At 48.3% G+C, this 17,434-nt stretch overlaps 1 long non-coding RNA gene and 1 pseudogene across 1 annotated transcript; one reads left to right on the top strand and one right to left on the bottom strand.

The window, feature by feature from the left end:
• Positions 1-5,435: 5,435 nt before the first annotated feature.
• LOC127338590 (short-chain dehydrogenase reductase 2a-like) lies at positions 5,436-6,287 on the bottom strand (annotated as a pseudogene).
• A 9,169-nt stretch (positions 6,288-15,456) lies between these two features.
• LOC127327271 (uncharacterized) lies at positions 15,457-16,737 on the top strand. The gene is made up of 3 exons (XR_011749390.1): positions 15,457-15,973; positions 16,101-16,115; positions 16,203-16,737. It is a non-coding gene; the product is annotated as an uncharacterized lncRNA (long non-coding RNA).
• Positions 16,738-17,434: the final 697 nt, after the last annotated feature.

Raw genomic sequence — 17,434 nt, 5'->3', positions numbered from 1 at the left:
AGAACTAAATTTTAAGAACTTAAAAAGAACTATAAACTTAAAAAGAACTAAATTTTGTAAACTTAACAAAAAGAACTATAAACTTAAAAAGAACTTATCATAAAAGATTTCGGGACTATATACTTAACAAAAAGAACTATAAACTTAAAAAGAACTAAATTTTAAGAACTTAAAAAGAACTAAATTTTAACTATATACTTAACAAAAAGAACTTAAAAAACTTAAAATTTTGTAATTTTGTAATTATGTTTGTTATTTTTAATTTTAACTATATAATTAACTATAACTCCTTCGTCGTTGTCGCCGTGGTGTCGCCGCCGTACCGTCGCCAACACCGTCAACGCCGTCAAACGCTACCTATTCATAAAAATGTAACGCCGTCAACGCTACCGCTCTATTCAACGCGCTAACGCCAACGCCGTCAACGCCACCGCCCTTTCGCCATCGCCCTTTCGCCACCGCCACCGTTCTCTCGGTCACGCGGTCATCGTCCTCTCTCTCGCCTCCCTCGTCGCCGTCTCTCTTTATATGTAGAAGAGATGTGATAATGCCGGCATATACACAATTAATTTGTTTTTACTACATGTTTTCAGGACTGACATATGGCGGACGATAGAGCTGACCCGATTCTGGACAACTATGATCCGGACGCTGAAGACCATATGTTCGGCATCATAAAAGGCGATTTTCCATATGTGCCGACCGGAGAAGAAGAAGATGATATCTCTTCTTATCTGAACCTTGAGTGTGAAGATGAAGGGCGCCGTCAGCAAGCAGATGATGCCGAAGAAACGTCGATAAACGACGATCTTCAATTGGAAGTAGCAACCACCTCCGGCGCCGAGGTATATATATATACATATTGAGCGTCTGGTGATACAAACTAACTGATTTGAATAAATGTGTGTGTACTAACGCGCGCGACTCTCTTTCTTATTTTAGCCCTCGGCCGGATCGTCGAAAAAATCGAGTACGTCGTCAAAGCGTGGTGCAACCAAGACGATGAAAGCAGGAGAAACATGCACCATCGATGTTGTCGACGAAGCAACCGGCAGCCGCCGGAGCCCAGCAAGAACGCCACCAAGTTTGTCAGCCAATGCGGAGCCGTTGTTAGAGACAACGTCTCGATCACCCGCCAGAGTGGAATGAGCCAAAGAAGGCACGTGTTGGTTTCACTTTTGTCGATAAGAGAGAAAAAAGATTGCTTCAACAAGCTTATGGAACATTTCGTTCTACCTCCGAATACCGCAAATACGATGAGGAGGGTAACAAGATTGCGGAAAACAAGGAGAGGCGCAAGCTAGTCAAACAGTTCGCTCTTTCTAGGATGGCCAACGCATTCCGGAAATACAAGCAAAATCTAGCCCATGACTTTGTCAACCAGGGCAAGACTCCGAATTTCAAAGGACAATATGAGAAACTGCAACATGATTGGCCAGAATTTGTGAAGCAAAAGAAATCGGAGCAGTTCCTTGAACTATCGAAAAAAAATAAGGAAAATGCGGCCAAGAAGGAGTACAATCATAAAATGGGGCCAGGAGGGTATCGCTTTTGGCAGCCTAAGTGGGAGAAGATGGAGAACGAGCTGAGGGCGCGAGGAATCCGTCCAGGTACGGAGGGATGGGACCCAAGGGCCAAAAGCTGGTGGTACGGGCATGGGGGATCGCTGAACCCGGAGACGGAGTGTGTTTACCAGGGCAAAATAATTACACCCACCAAAAAGCTTATTGAGGCAATGAGGGAGGCTCAAGAGGGGAGGATCAGGTTCAACAGAGAGAACGACGCCCTGACAAAAGCCCTCGGGAATCCTGAACACGGAGGACGTATACGAGGCATGGGGCCCATTCCGTGGAAAGTAGGGTTCCCCCAGAACGATGACCCGTACGGTTACAGAAGCCGTAAGAGAAAGATGGATCGGGATGCAGATGTTGTGGCGAAGTTGGTAACGGAAATGGATGTGATGAAGAAAACCGTGAGTGTACTAGTCGCCGAAAGAGATGCAGCTCGGGCGCAGCATGCTGAAGATCATCCAATGGATCTCGGAAGCCAGCAGCGGAGAAGAAGCAGCGTGGCTTCCACGGAGGCCTCACCGGCTGGTGCACCGACGATAGAAATTACTGCACCGGAGCCTCTGGTGGTCGAAATTACTGCACCGGAGCCTCCTCGCTACCCCGTGGACGATATAAAGGAGATGAAAGCATGTCATCTGTATTATCCTATCGGGAACATGTCCATGAAGGTAGCCATCGGCAGTGCTTTACCACCTGGAGCACTCCACCACAACAACCCCATTCAAGATGGCTATGCTCGTGTGACGGTGGAGGAGATAGTCCAAGGGTTTGAGGACCTGGACATTGACATTGCTACACCTGAAGGGGTGAAAAGACTTGGAGATGTCAAGCGCCAGTTCATTCTATGGCAGAAGAAATTTATCAAGTTTCCAGGCGAGGCGCCAACAAGTCCACCCCCGTACGGTGGTGGTGGTGGCGGTGGCGGTGACGGTGGCGGTGGCGGTGGCGGTGACGGTGGCGGTGGCGGTGACGGTGGCGGTGACGGTGGCGGTGGCGGTGACGGTGGCGGTGGTGCTTCACCTAATACACCTCATTCACGTCAGCCGACGACGCCGCCCCCCAGTCCTTGTCCGGCGGGTGATCAGACACCGGTACCGCCCCCCAATCCACCTCCGGCGAAGAAGCAGAAGCAGTCCTGGGTTATTAACCCGGACCCTTATGTACCTAAGAAAACAAAGATACCAGAGCCATCATCGAAGCCTCTCATCCCGAGTCCTTGGGAACCCAGTGGCGAGGAAAATGCAGCGGCCGTGGCTGCTCAGCATGAGAAATGGAAGGAGGAGTGCAAGAAGAAAAGAGAGGGCGAGCCCAAGCCAGTATTTTCTGATGAGCAAAAGAAGTGGGCTAAGTCATTTTTGAACACACCGTCCCAAGCCGCGAAGAATCTGCCTGACGACTATTTACGTGAACTTCGTAGGCAAGCACTCGAGTTCAAGAGGAACAAAGAGTTGGCGGAGAAGAAAGCCTTGGAGGCCGAGAAAAAATTAGAAAGGGGGAAAGAAGTTGCCCAGCTCGGGGAACAAAGTAAACAATCGATCGCCCCGCTCATAGTGCAAGCCGCCGGTCCGGATGCCCCCGATATCATAGCAGCTGCGGCAGCACATGGATTGACTGTAACGAGTGCCAGAGAACAAGCGGCCGAGTTAGGTATCACTCTTCGTGCACTGTTAGGCCTTGATGAGGCGCCAATGAAGGACGTAGTATTTACATATGTGAAGAATGGCCCTCTCATCGAGCCTGCGCAGGAAGAGGATCTACCTCGACAAATGAAAGGTCTGCTAAATTGGTACAAGGGTTACATAAAACATGAAAACGCCAAAGACTATATCTATGCGGAAGTTAAATATGAGCATCACTTCAAACATTACTGGGTACAAATTCCTCTGAGTGAATTGTTCCAGCTGTTCAATCTGCGCGACCTCGACAAATCTATCATCAGTTGCTACGTTCTGTAAGTGATTTATTAATTTCTACCCCATCTCGTTCATTGCCGGCCTGCACTATATATATATATATATATATATATTGTCCTAACTATCTTGTTGTGTACGCTATATATTATGCAGAATGAAGAAGCGGGAAATGCGAATAAGGAACATCCATGATGTTGGGTTCATTGACCCACACATCGTTAATTCACATGTGTTAGAACACCACCCCGCCGACGTGGAGGATGACCTGTGGCGGTTTATTAGAAAACAGCAAGAAAAGTGATATTCTATTTCCTTACCATTTTGGGTGAGTGTTTCTGTCTTGAGCACATTCTCTTTTGTTTACTCCATGCATGGTATGTGGCTAATCGATGAGTTATGCATGATCGTGCATGTATCGTGTCCGCAGGTTCCACCGGATTCTTATGGTAATTAAAGTTCAGACCTCCTCAGTTCTCGTCCACGACTCTCTGAATATGGATCCGGCGCTTTGGGGCGACATGAGAAAAATGATGCAAAAGTAATTATTTTCATTCATTTGCGCTCTATATCGATCGGCCTATTTCGTTCATCATTTCCTAATATCAAGTAACTAATTAATAACTCTCTTGTTTATTTAATTTTCTTTGCCTCGTAGGGTTTGGAGACGGTTCGTAGATACCAAGGTCGGTGAATTCAAAAAGAGCTACATTTTAAAATGGCAAGGCGGACGATCGGGGATATTCAGCCACCGGGGACCAATCTATGTGGATACTATGTTTGTGAGAGGATCCGGAGACACCGCAATGAGCGGGACCAGACGTGTGAGAACAACATCCTGAGGAATAACCTCCGGAAGACGCTTAGTCCAGAAGCTCGCTTCCGACCACTTCAAGAGGAACTAGCTGGATGGTTGGCGAGGGAAGTCATCGATCCTAGAGGAGAACACTATTACGATGACGTAGAACTTTATATGCACCAGAATTTGTAACTAACTTGTTCAAAATTGTATATGGTCATCCGATATTGAATATATATTGTATATGGTCATCCGATATTGAATATATATTGTATATTCCTCTTGAATTCTTTTTGGTTCTAATTTCAAATTTGTTTGAAATTGTACATTCATATGCATGTATGTATACAGTACCGTAGAATATGTGAAACTCCTTCAAAATTAAAACCCAAAAGAAATAAAACAATACAAATTAAAAAGAAACCAGATTTAGGGGGAGGGGGGCTAAACCCTAAACCCTGCGGAGGCCTTTAGTCGCGGTTGGCCAGAAGAACCGCGACTAAAGGTCCTCCGCCCTGGCGCTCGCCTGCGGCCCACGTGGACGGGCCTTTAGTCGCGGTTCGTAAGGAACCGCGACTAAAGGGGGGGGGGCCTTTAGTCGCGCTACTTTGGTCGCGGTTGCGCAACCGCGACTAATGGCAGTTGCGAACCGCGACCAAAGCCCCTTTTTCCACCAGTGCTACTGGTTAGTTTTAGTAGAACTGCAGCTGTAGTTTGGTTGTCGAATCATAGTGGAAAGCTCAAATCTGCTACGGCTCGTTGTGCGGCACCGTGTAATGACTGTTGTTTCGCTTCCTGAACTCTCCGTTTCACGTCAAACCACACCATCGTGATGTGTTTTCCTGCAGCTGTGGCATGCTTGATCTTAAGTTTCATGGATGATAAAGCTCCTAATCACTAAGGTACCACGGACAGTAGTTCAAGAGAAATTGTACTATCAGCCTTGCAAGTTACATTTACATATAATACTATAATGGTAATTCTTTGGTAGAGATACTATTATGCGGGTTAACAATGAAATAACTTTCCAAGTAGCGGCAACAAATAGGTCCAAGAGCTTTTCGTTTTTTCATTGTGCCATCGGTGGAGAGCAACATTTACTGATTCATTATTGTCGGGTTAACAATGAAATAACTTTTGATGTTGCGGCTCCCCTCAGCGCGCCGGGCGCACATTGATCGGCTTCCCGATGGTGAAGCCGCCGTCCACCATGAGGTTCTGGCCGGTGACGTACTTGGCCTCGTCGGACGCGAGGTAGACGGCGGCTCTGGAGTCTGGCCACGTCCTCTGGCTCCAGAACGGCCCCTTGGAGCTTGCTCATGCCCCTCTCCACCATCCGCTTCAGGGTCTCGTCGCCGACACACGGGTTCACCCTCACCAGCGACCGGACTAGGTGTGGCGTGACGATGTCGTGAGGTGAAATGGCGTTCATGCGCACGCCGACGTGCGCCAGGTCCTCCGCGACCAGTCGCACCACCGTGGCCTTGGAGAGGCTGTAAGGGAGCACGGTGACCCCACCGAGCATGCTCCTGGTGCTCCCCGTGCAGAGGATGCACCTGCTGCGGCGCGGCACCATGAGGCACATGGCGTGCTTGACGCCAGCCACCTTGGAGCGCGTGTTGGCCGCCATGACACGGTCGAAGTCGGCAAGGTCGAGCGCGGCCAGGGGTGCATGAGCCGAGGACCCGGAGGTGCCGGCGTTGCTGTATAGGATGGTCGAGCTGGCCGTGGCGCTGCTGCAGCTGCAGCCACGGTGGATGGTTTGTAATCCAGCACACTGCCGGCTGCATGGACACGACACAAATCAGTCAGACAAAATGCAAGAAAATATTAGATTGATGTGTGTGTGAAAGTAGACGAAGATGAACCTTTGGCTGTGGCAAAGATGAACCCGATAGACTTGAGAGCGACGCGGGCGGGGTCATCGCCGTCATCGCCACTGCCGCCATGCCAGTCGAGCCGGGAGGAGAAGCAGGGGAGGTAGTCGAAGGGCGTCACAGCAGCCATGCGCTAGCCGAGCGTGTACAACAGCAGCAGCTCAAGAAATGCACGTATGGTCATTTTGCTCAAGAAATCTTCGTCGATGCTCATTTCTGCGACATCCTCGGTCGTGCTATCGCTGGGGCGGTTGCTCTAGCTTCTCAGAGACAAGCGGCGCCGATGAGCCAAGGAATGCATCTCTTAAATGGTTCATTATTGGAGTAGGTAATTGCAACACGGGCTATCCTAAATAGATAATGCAGTGGAAATCGTTAGATGAGCGAGACTAAATGATTACTGTAATGGTTGCCGTATGCGATCACCTCCGATCCGTGAAAAGCAAACAACCAAAACGACACATTTGCTATGGCTACGGTCAATTCCGGTCCGTGAGAAGAAACGAACCAAAATGACGCATTGCTACGGCTGCGGTTACTTCCAGTCCGTGGGGAGAAAATAACCAAAACGACGCATTGCTATGGCTGCGGTGTGGTACACAGGATTGAAAGAAAGGTTGAGGCCATCGGATGCTATCCACACGTAGTCAACTGAGAAACTACCAACCGTGACCGTCACTTGGTTGTTGTTTTAGAAAAAAAATTGCTACGGTCTTTAGGTACGATCCGCACGGTGGTATGGTTGATGTTTTAGAATTTAACCGTCCAACGGATTCTTTTCATATGGTACTAACCGTGCCCGTGGCTGGTTGTTGTTTTGGTATTTTGAAGAGTTACGGTATGGTTAACTAACGGAGGTGCCTGTTCAAAAACGGATGCAAACCAAATGGTCTAACACCGTGTGCTCCTTATGTGCTCCCTATAAAAGATCTAATGGTTGGATGTATATGCATAGCTACCACCCATGGTAGTCCACTATTTTCCATATATATATATATATATATATATATATATATCAAAAATTGCTGGCTACAAAGGAGGGTAGCTACCGCCCCCCTTGGAGATCGACGCGTGTCTAACACCGTTTACAGCAAGGAAGGGAGATGCGCCTGCGGTCACGCGCGCTGTTTTCTTTTTGGGTAGCACTAGTGCCCTTTTCTCCTGTGACTTTTCCCCTCAAATCATGCTGGACTGGTCCCGTTCTTTCTCTCTCTCCCTCTAATTCCTATCGCTTTCTTCTTCGATGAAAAACACACTAGGTTGCTACTGTCTGTGAACTCCATGGTGACGGTGAGCCACCGCAGCTCCATGTTCTTGCGTCCTCAACCATCCTCGCGTGGCTGTCGTCGACTTCGGCGCGGCCGCCTCGAACGAGATCGACCAAAGATCCCCTGGCTTCCATCCTACAGGAGTCGAGCTCCCCCTACTCTGCCTCTTCCTCGTATTTCTCTCAGTTTGTCTCAATTTTTTCTGGATCCAGTTTTGGTTCGTGTTGTATTTTGGCGATCTAAAATCTCGTTCGTGATCTAGATCCAGACGTTGTGTTTGTGATGGATTCTGAAGCTGAACTGATTTGATTAGCTTTCCCTGATTGGTTTTTAACATATTTAATTGATGCCTTTTTAATTGATCTTTTGAGGCATCAATCTAGTATGTGAGCATCCCGTGAGCATCTCATTGATTTCCCCTCATTTATCGCTCTCTCCCTCTCTGGAAGAATTATCCATTCTCTGAATTGATTTGATCTCGAAGTGCGCGTACTGCCTCGAGGCGCTCCGGCCGCGTACTCCTCGCGGCGCACGACCAAGCCCCGCGTCTCCATCTCCTCGGGGCCGGCGGCACGTTCGCGGAGGTCGGTGCCCGGTGCGCGTGGGTGCTCAGGGAGGCTTCGAGGTCCGTCGCTACGATGCCGGCCTCCTGGGCGCTGGGCGTGGCGGACATGGACGCGGCTGTGCGCTCGCTGCAGAGCGAATTCAGGGTGCTCCCGTTCAAGCTGCTGCTCCCGACCATTGTTGGTATCCATCCAGCCGGAGCTGGGCTTCCCCAATGCCATGCCATGCTCTCATCTATTACATGTTTCTCCATATTGCTTAACTTTTGGTTGCACGATCCTTATCTGCTCTTCTTGCTGATTTTTTTTGGCTCACAAAGATTCTTGAAACAGGGACAGAAAGACATGGAATTTCTTGCAACTTCATTGCTTTCAGAAAGGTACAACACTAAAGCGATTTGATTTTGTCTTCCATGCTCTCTCTCTCTCTCTCTCTCTCTCTCTCTCTCTCTCTCAGATTCATTCATTATCTGAACTGGTTCTTTGGTTCTGAAAAGAATTTGGTTTATGACCTCTTCCATTTATTGACATTCTTGCTTTGAAACAAACTGATAAGTCTGTACTGGTCCATGTTGCTACTCACAAACGAGCTGTTCTTTATCAAAAACAAAATGCTCGCATTTGTCAAAATGATTAGTCACCTAGAATTGGGCAGCTAGTGGTGATAGACCACGGTTTTTTTTTTCGGCAGCTCGACTTGGAAGGGGAGACTCAGATTGGTTTTTTTTTTTATGGATTATTGAGCTGAGTTGAAATAGCTATCCGTGACAGACTTCTGAGCTGTACTTTGCATTTTTTTATTTGTAGATTTGTGTGGTTGCTCTGCGATTAGGAACATGGATTTGAGGTTGGATTTGATTGTTGTTTCCGTCAGATGGATTAATCGATTTCTAAATGTCTGTTTTTTTCTTCTGCAAGTATTTTCCGCGAGCCTCTCCGAGGGGCATATTACTAGTTTATGTCTATCTTAAAATAGAAGAATCAGTTTAAAATACATTAATACATACTGAACTTTATAGTAGCCCGTTCAAATATGATTTTGTGCAGCTAGGAGAAAAAAAGCCAGTGAAAGGTGGTAAGAGGATCAGCTCTGGAAAAAAGTTAGCATCAAGGCTGTTAAAACTGAATTTTAGAGCTTTCCTATTGGATTTTTGAACAGGTTTGGTTGATTCCATTTTATTGATCCTTGTGGCATAGATGAAGTCCGCCAGACCGCTAGCATCTCCATGCTGATGCTTTTTGGCTCGAGGACTGTTATTGGCCGTTGGTTGCAGAGATTCTATGCTCATTGCTGGGCAACTTTCCAATCTCGTTTTTTTGCTGTTCATTTATTTTTATTTTTTTGTTTCTTTGTTTATTCTTGCTAGAATCCTAGCTTTACGTTTGGTGCTGGTGCTGATTAATATTTCATTTGTTCCTGGATTAGTGTTAGTTATACCATTTGGATTTTTTATTTTGCTTGCTCAAGATCTCTGCTCCCCTCCGTATCATGTTCCTCATTATCTTTTATTTCTTCTGAGTAGAGAAAGAAACACTGAGGTTTTCTTCCATGTTACATGGATTCTGAGAGGTACATCGATTTGTTCACTTCCTCTACGTTGTCTCTATTTTTAAGGATCAAAGATTTATCCATGACTTATAAGTCTGTAGTCTGTACATGGTCCATATTATTTGAGTTTCTTTGACTTCTCAAATGATTTGGTCGCATGGCCACCCAAAAAAGTTGTCATACCGTTGCAATCGGGACGCTAGCTAGTGGTTCTCCACCGGCCGTTCTGCCACAAGGCTGAGATTGGATGTTTGAATTCTTAAACTGAGCTGATCCGATTAGTTATAAGTTATGGATTTGTTAGCTGGTTTGATTCTAGCTTTTATTTTTTCCTTCAATGCAATTTTACTGGATCTTTTTCCTATCGACTGAACCTCGCCTCCGCCAGTATATATCCTTATTGCTGGTCACATCTTTTATCCCCATATGTAATGTTTTGTTCCATTCTCTTGATGACCTAATAAAAGTTTGTACATGATCCATATTTGTAGCACAAAAAGAGTTCATTTTATTTAACAATAAGTTATGGTCGCGTTGATAAAAAAGGATAGCCACCGAGCTGGAACTAGGCAGCTAGTGGTGATGGATTCTTTAGGTGAGCTGATTTGGTTAGCATATCGTGATGGATATTTTTGGATGGGTTTGATTTCTACAATTTCTTCTTTGATGCCCGCCAGACAACCTGTGCCCCCGCCAGTATCTCCTTTTTTTTTTTTTTTTGCGGAAGGAGGAGATGTATTAAACCAGCGTTCTTACAGAAAGACCCAGAAAAACAAAAAAAATACAAAGAAGCCCTTCTTCTAGATCCCGACGAGGACGAAGAACTGGGGCCGTCGGTGGCGCGCCGCTGCCGCTGCTCCGCTTCACGCCTTGGATAGGAGCCAGCCCCGTGGCAGACGGGAAGTCGCCGATCGCCGGATCCACGGATCCTACCCGCTGGATCGCCGTCGCCGTCGCGCAGGTCTTCAACACCATCTCCTTCTTATTCGATCTCCGGATCCACCGCCACTCCGGATCCGGCCGGATGCCCCCGCCAGTATCTCCTTACCGTTGCTCTTCCGGAGACCCATTGTGCTTACTGGCAGGAGTCTCAGATTTGTGTGCTTGAGGCCGGCGTCAGAGCTTGATTGGGGATGCCATTGCTGGGATGTTAAATATGTGTTATGTACATGTACTGATTCGGGGCCTCTACATTTAGAGCTTAAAATCTCTGAAGCTTGGAATAATTCTTGTTGGTACCTTTATTTTGTGGATATACTAGATAGGTGGGTACCCTGTGATCATGTCATTAGTTTCTTACTTAAGTTTTGCTCCAATGACTACTTTTCAAATATAATCCTTAACTAATTAAGCTCCTGTCCCAACTACTTGATAATTTCTGCGTCGTAAACTAGATAGTGTCACTATGCTATAATCCAATCTTTAGACGCTAGTAGATAACACATATTTAACACGGTGTCCCAACTTCTTCTTTGATGGCCCCGCATGTCCAATCCTTAACTAATTAAGCTCCTGTCCAACTTCTTCTTTGATGGTCTCGCCTCGTCGTCCTCACCGGTGGTGCTTCCTGCTCGTCACCTCTTCCGAAGAGGCGGTGTCTTCCGATGCATTGGAGGAACTTGTGTCCTCGTCGTCGACGGAGCTCACCGGCGCCTTCCTCTTCGCTTTCGCCCGGGCCGCCGCCGCGGCCGCCGTCGCCTCCTCAGCCTCTTCCTCCTCCTCGGCCTCCTTCTCCTCCTCCTCCTTGCCCTCCCATTCCTCACCGCTGTCCGCCGGCGGGGAATCATCGTTGCTGCTGGGCGTCCGGACTCTGTCCCACCAATGGCGCCATCCTGCAGGCTTGCCCTCGTTGGACGTGTCTGATGGATGCCCGGAGAGGTCGCTCATACTGAAGCTTTGATGAATGGCGACCAGTTGAAGATCCGAAAGCGTCTACGTACGGGTCTTATTGAGCGCGGATGAACGGCGGCACAGATATCCAAGAGACCGGCGGTTGCTCTTCCGCAGAGTTCACGCTCCATTCCGCAGGTTCACGCGTCGTTCACGCGTCGATCATCGCGGTTGCCAATGCGACGGTGCCACTTTTGGCAACTGCATCGTTCCTAGGTAGACGGCGGTTGAGCGTCCGTCCGTGAGTCGCTGATGCGATGGTCCGCCACGCCTCGCCTCACATTTTGTTGTGTCCAGCGTGCCCGGAGCACCCTGTGTAGCGTGGACGGGCTCGAGGCGCCGAACAGCTCGAAACGTTGTCCGCGTGTCCCAAATGATTTTGGGGAACGGTTTAGAGGAGATGCTCTAAGTCATGCTTCTCCATGGAAGCTCGACCATAAAGTATGTTCCCAAAAGTAGTAAGCAAGAGATAAAGAGAAGGCTAGTAGATCAGACTAATTAACACCATGAGAAAGGGCGGTCTAGACCAATGGTACTAGTCAGCTTTTAATTTGGGGAAAATTAGATCCATACCATTAAAAGATCCAATCTTTAGAAAAACGCTAAATCTAATTCTTGCCTGCGCACCCTGTGGCGTTAGGGAGTGCTCACCCGCGGCTACCGTCCGATCTGATTTGTGTGGAGATGCGCGAACACGAGTCGATGCGGGACCAACCTAGCTACGGGTGCGGGACACATTCACGTGAGATTCCTTCCACATGCCCAGATGCCATCACATGCTGAAAACCAGACAACGCAGCGGCACATGCCTCGTGACCTCCTCTCCCCATCTCTATCTACTTTCCTTTTTCTCCCAATCCCTGGGACAAACTACTCCACATGGAAGAAATCAGCCAAAGCAGAGTGACGCGAGTACTACGAGGAGCAGGTCACACGGCGGCGGCGTTCGCCATCGGCGAGCTGCCTCCTGTTGCGGCGGTGGAGAATAGATCTTGCGGGGGGTGGGGCAGACCTCGACGCCTGCGCCGGTGAGATCCAGCTCGCGCCTCCATGTTGATCCCGGCCGCGCGGGTCAGACCTCGACGCCGGCGCCGGCGAGATGCAGCTCGCGTCACGGCCGCGTGGGGCGGATCTCGACGCCGGCGCCTGCGAGATGCAGCTCGCGCGTCCATGTCGATCCCGGCCGTGCGGGGCAGACCTCGACGTCGGCGCCAGCGAGATGAAGCTCGCGTCCGGGCCGCGCGGGGCGGACCTCGACGCCGGCGCCAACGAGATGTAGCTCGCGCCCCAGACGTGCGGGGCAGTTCTGGCGGCTACATCGTTCCGCTCCGAGAACCTCCAGGTCCTCCACGACGGTGAGATTTTTGCTCCGCCCGAGTAGCTGTGTGAACTCCCAATTGCTGTGCCGCATAGATAGCCAATCTTCCCACATCCAGAATTATGGATGATGTAACAAGTGTAATTTTATACATATAGAATTTGTGGAAGGATGCACCAAGATCAATTTTCTACATCCAAAATTTTGGGAGCATGTAACAATAGTAATAGCCTTCAAATTTCATATGTAACTTTTTGCAACTATATGTATTTTTACCTATTTTTTTACATCCCAAATGATGGAAGATCTAGATTTGTTCCCCCAATTTTAGATGTAATTTATTGCAATCGGATGTATTTTTTATCATTTTTGTACATCCAGTATATTGGAAGGGTCACTGTACTAGTATGATTGCTTCCTTCATACGAGGATGTAAGTTTATGGTGTGCATTGTCTCCCTTAGATATAATTTTGCAACTAATCAATGGATAGAGTTTTGAAATACAAACGCCAATTTCTTGTGTTTCACTTGGGAAATAAGTGCGAGCTGGAACGGGGAAAATACGTGCGGAGTTTTGCTTTTTCGGGAAAGCGTGGGTGGCCTGCATATGCTGAACGTGGTTGTAGTTTCTATTTCCGGATACCGGTCGTTGTCACCGCATGGGACCACTTATTATTTTCGGAAAGTTTTCCATTTTGAGAGGGGGCACTGTGTAAGACAAATTGGTAACCGGGCACTCTGTAGCCACGTCCTTAGAAAAATACCACTGAAAATTTATGGGTTAGAAAATTACCATCGAAAGCTTGGTCCGTTATTGATTTATGCCACCGCCGTGAAATGAACGTTAACTACACGAATGGATCAAACTTGATCCCTTCCGTGGAGCCCTCAACTCCTCAAGCAGCAGCGGCAACATGGCAGGCAAAGGCTGAAAGGCTCCAATGTCTCTCCACCTACGCCCGTCGCGGCTCCCTACCAGATCTCCGCCGCTGCCGGCGCACGCCGACCTCTACCGCCCCTGCTCCGATTTCACCTGACAACACATCAAATCCAAGAAGAAAAAACAGATATAGTCCTCGACTAAGGGCATCTCCAGCGGCGGAACGCATTTCGGACGCCCAAAAGTGGTCGCAAACGTCCGTTTGCGTCGCCCCGCGGACATATTTTGTCCGCTCGTCCGTTTCCGTCTAGGTGTGCTCCCACCGGGGCGGCCCATTTTTTTGAATTGCAACATAGTACAAACATTGAAAGTAGTATATAAAAATGCATAAAAACTATACAAAGTAAATCTATAGGCCTAGACTACTTGCTTCCTGACGGGCCGGCACCGTCGTTGCATCGCTCCGTCGCCTGCTTCTCCGCCGCCTCCCGCGCGGCCGCTATGGCTCGGTGCGCTGCCGCGTCCTCTTGCAGGCACTGCTCCAGCCTCGTGTTGGCGGCCTCGTCCTTGAGCGTCTCGAAAGACTCGACACACCCAGCTCAACCTGAACTCAACACAATGCACGCACACAACTTAGCCAGAGCGCACGCACACGAGCCAGAGATGCCGTCACCTAGCTGGCCGCCGGCACCGCCATGGTGTCCAACAACTGGTGCAATGCGCACGCACACGAGCCAGAGATGCCGTCACCTAGCTGGCCGCCGGCACCGCCATGGTGCCCAACGACTGGTGCAATATCGCGCTCTCCGTCGCGAAGGCAAAGGCGAAGACGCAGCCAGCGAGCACCGTCGATGACAAGGAGGACACATGTTTCTCCGACGTGTCGAACGACACCGGCTCTTCGGAAGAGGTGACGAGCCGTGAGGACGACAAGGCGGGGCCATCAAAGAAGAAGTAGTAGTTTAATTTTTTCAAATTTGTTTACGTTTTTTCAAGTTTTCAAAGTTTTATATGTAATTTGTTTATATTGCACAGCTTTAAATATTAGTACAGTATTACCTGCACCGTACCTACAGATTTCTTCTATCTATAAAGATAAAATTGAGGTATTTTAAATTTTTGGAGGCGGCGTTTGGGGGACGCAGCTGGAAAGCGACGTCCACCAAAGGCGGCACGAAGGAAATACGTCCTCTAAACGCTCGATTCGGCGCCGTTTGGGGGCGCGACTGGAGATGCTCTAATCTCCCTTTTGTATAGCTACATCTGCAAATGTGAAAATATGTCCTGAAGTCATGTTATATGCTGCCATAATGCTGCTTGAGAGACCAGTAAACTACAACGGTGGAGCAGCCGTTGAAGTGCAACCTGGAGAGCTGCAAGAGAGGGCAGCGAAGTGCTGCCTTGCGGATTGATGATGTGAACGTGTTGATCGATTCGTTTAAAGCTCCAGTTTAGGTGGAGATAACGGCGATGGTACAAAATAGATAACAGGCTAAGCTTTCAGTGGCATTTTTCTAACTCATATACTTTGAGTGGTATTTTTCTAAAGATTGGTTCTTCAGTGGTATGGATCCAATTCTCCCTTTAATTTGCAATAAAAAGGTACTAGGCCAGCTTTGGTTGTGATACTAGCATCGATAGCTGCGAGAATGTGTCGCTCTAGTGGACTAGTGGGTTCGGAATCTGGCTGTTGGCTCTTGTGGCTGTTGGCTGTTCGATCAACACGTTCACATCATCAATCCGCAAGGCAGCACTTCGCTGCCCTCTCTTGCAGCTCTCCAGGTTACAACACACCTTTTGTACTCATAAAGCTGGATCCCAGGCATATGCATGCATCCACAAGAGCCAACAGCCAGATTCCGAACCCACTAGTCCACTAGAGCGACACATTCTGAATTTGACCCTCCCTCCATCTGAATTTGACGCCGTTACCTTCTCATCCCACCTTTTTTTTTTCACATGACCAGAGCCCACACAACACCTGCACACTCCCCTCCCCATCCTCTTTCTCTCTTTTCTGACTTATCCCCACCACCGCATAATCCCCACAAACCACACTGGACGCCATCGCCCAGGCTTGCTCCGGCCATCTTCCCCGGTGCCGGCACACCCGCGCCGCCGAATCCCCACATCTGGTAATCATCCACGCGCACCCGGTCGACGGAAACCACCACCCTCACCCCCACCATTTCTACCGCCTCCGACAACCGTGGGAACCAAGCCTCCTAGGCGTGACACGGACAGGGGCGGAGGCGAGAAGATGATGTGGCCGTCCTGGGTGTCTAGGGGCTCCAGCAGCCGTCGTCAGGGAGGCAACTGAGTCCATGGCTGAGGCACACGCGCGAGGGTCCGTGGATTTTTCGATCTGGATTTCCTTCACCTCCTTTTCCCCGATCTGTATTTTGCTTTCACCATTTTGATGGAATCATGTTGATGTTGATTTTTTTTTGTACATGATTGTATCCCCGATCTAGATCCTATGCTGAAGGGTAAGAATCTTTGAGTGGAAATTTCTGTTAATTTTGTTGAGAATATTTTCCGACGCATATCCTTTTTTTTCATCTTCCATTTTCCAGCCCCCGGCCGTGCGCCGGCTCCTCTGCCGCCCAGACGCCCGCGGTCATCTCTTCCTCCGGCCGCGCGCCGTCTCCCCAGCCGCCGTACGTGCGCCGTCTCCTCCGCCGCGTGGGCACGCGCCGTCTCCCTGCATCCGGCCGAGCGCAGTTCCTCCCGGCGTCCGCCCGCCCAGCCCCCCCCCGCTCGCCGCCGCCAGCCCAGCCTTTCGGTTGTGACGAGCTCGATTTATTCGGAGGCTGCCATACGGGATTTGCCCCACACGGGCAACGCGGCGGTGGATTCGTGAGGCCAATGAGCAAGGCCAGCGCAACAAATGAATGTTTCCATTTGATCTTTTCTGCTGATCTCCACGCGATTTTCTATAATTTAGATTGCTAGTGTACTACTCTTCCTTTTTTGCATTGGAATTTCTAGTGTAATGCTCATAGCAATGTATCGTGGTTTGCGTTCTACGCGTGTACTGATGGAATTTTGTGTACAAAAAATGCTAGGATTTGGAAATCTATGTGAGGATTTCATGGTGGCCACGCTGAAGCTAGGTGTATGATTTTTCTTTGCAAGTTATTTTTTCTAAAGCTTCGTTGAGAGGCATGCTACTACTTACTAGTATGCATCACAAGTCTAATCGACTCAACTCTGTAATACTAATTGATATCCTGCCTGGTTGATGCCTCGCCAATTATTTTTGATATTTATTTTAGTTCTACTGATTCTTTTGGTCCCAAATTTAATTACAGATTTATTCATAAACTTGTACTGTTTTGGTCCTCTCAAAAAACTTGTATATTTTGTGTTAGTAATGATTCTGTAAATGTTGGAGCGTTAAAAAAAAGCCAAGATTTGTACACTTATGCGAGGACCTTGTCTCCTGCAAGTCTGTATTTTTTCTTCTCCAATGTTTTTGTGGGGGATGCCAGTACACTTCGGAATACTATTTCGGCTACACTTCTGAATGCCAATTCAATTGCACTTTGGGATGCTGTTTCAGCTGCACTTCGGGACGAGATGGTTTGTGTGAGCAACGGAGCATGTATAACGGACGTTAAAATGCACGAATCTCTGAGCAGGATCAGATGGCCAAAACATCATGCATAGCTAGCCACCATGGTAGCAAATCCGCGTCGATATATATATATATATATATATATATATATATATATATATATATATATATATATATATATATATATATATATATATATATATATATATATAGGTCTGCTATTCTCGA

This window comes from Lolium perenne, chromosome 1 (genome assembly GCF_019359855.2).
Source record: "Lolium perenne isolate Kyuss_39 chromosome 1, Kyuss_2.0, whole genome shotgun sequence".
Taxonomy (NCBI): Eukaryota; Viridiplantae; Streptophyta; class Magnoliopsida; order Poales; family Poaceae; genus Lolium; species Lolium perenne.
The sequence above is the reverse complement of the archived record's forward strand: the minus strand, read 5'-3'. Positions and strand labels throughout refer to the sequence as shown.